This window comes from Penaeus monodon, chromosome 27 (genome assembly GCF_015228065.2).
Source record: "Penaeus monodon isolate SGIC_2016 chromosome 27, NSTDA_Pmon_1, whole genome shotgun sequence".
Lineage (NCBI taxonomy): Eukaryota > Metazoa > Arthropoda > Malacostraca > Decapoda > Penaeidae > Penaeus > Penaeus monodon.
Genome location: NC_051412.1, coordinates 18,762,599 through 18,763,555, shown reverse-complemented (window position 1 = coordinate 18,763,555; position 957 = coordinate 18,762,599). Strand labels below are relative to the sequence as shown.

Sequence of the window (957 nt, the reverse complement as noted above, 5' to 3'; positions counted from 1 at the left end):
CATGCATGTGTGTGTATTCATATATATGTACAGAGATACATGTGTAGATAAAACAACGAAGGAAGGAACAAGGAATATGCCTTTTCTCTGAAACAGAGGTATCCTGAGTGTGCATTATCTTCGATAGCATAAGTTATAGGACTGTAAATATATTCTCCATTAAATTATCATAATTTTATTCTGTACACAGTGCACAGCTATGCCGACATTCAAAAGACACTTCCTCAGTTTTATGACTACCAGTGCCTGAAAAACCGGCGTGAGCAAACCGGACTATCAGACATCTGGTAAAGAACCATCGCCACAACACCTGTCGCAGGCCATACCTGCCTCCGTCCTTATCCTCTGTAGCGGTAACGGTAACCGGCGTAGTAAGGATAGTAGTTGAGGTAGCTGTGATAATATCTATTATAGTAGTGAGGGCGTCCGTGATAGCTGTAATGAGGTTCAGGTTCGGGTTCAGATTCGACTGATCTCTTGTGGTGGCTGTGGTATCTGTGAGGATAACCATAGTAGCGGTTGTAGCGATAGCTGTTGTAAGGGTAGCGATTGCCATTGTGGTATCCATAGTGGGGATGGCCATGGTGAACTACTTGGTAACTATAAGTACTGGCGGAATTAGGATCAGCTGCTGGTTCAGGGTTAGGTTCTGGCGTTGGGTCTGCTGAGCGTTTGGTGAGGCCGTGAACTTGAGGAGCCACGAAGGAGGTGCCGCCACCTGGATGCCTGGCCACTCCATCGCCCTCCAGTGACTTGACATTGTGGCGGTTAGAATAGTAGTAGTAGTAAGGGTAGTGGTGATTCTTGTGTGGTTCGGGATCGGCGTGTGTTACCATGGTCGCTGCCGAACACACCAATATGATTGCCTGAAATCATTAATCAAAAACTTATAGATAAATTATTTCAGTGATACGTACTTATTTTCACTAATCAATTTATAATTCATAAGAACGAACA

At 44.3% G+C, this 957-nt stretch overlaps 1 pseudogene; it reads right to left on the bottom strand.

Moving 5' to 3' along the window:
• Positions 1 to 159: 159 nt before the first annotated feature.
• The window catches only part of LOC119590364, a 980-nt pseudogene continuing 182 nt past the window's right edge, over positions 160 to 957 (bottom strand).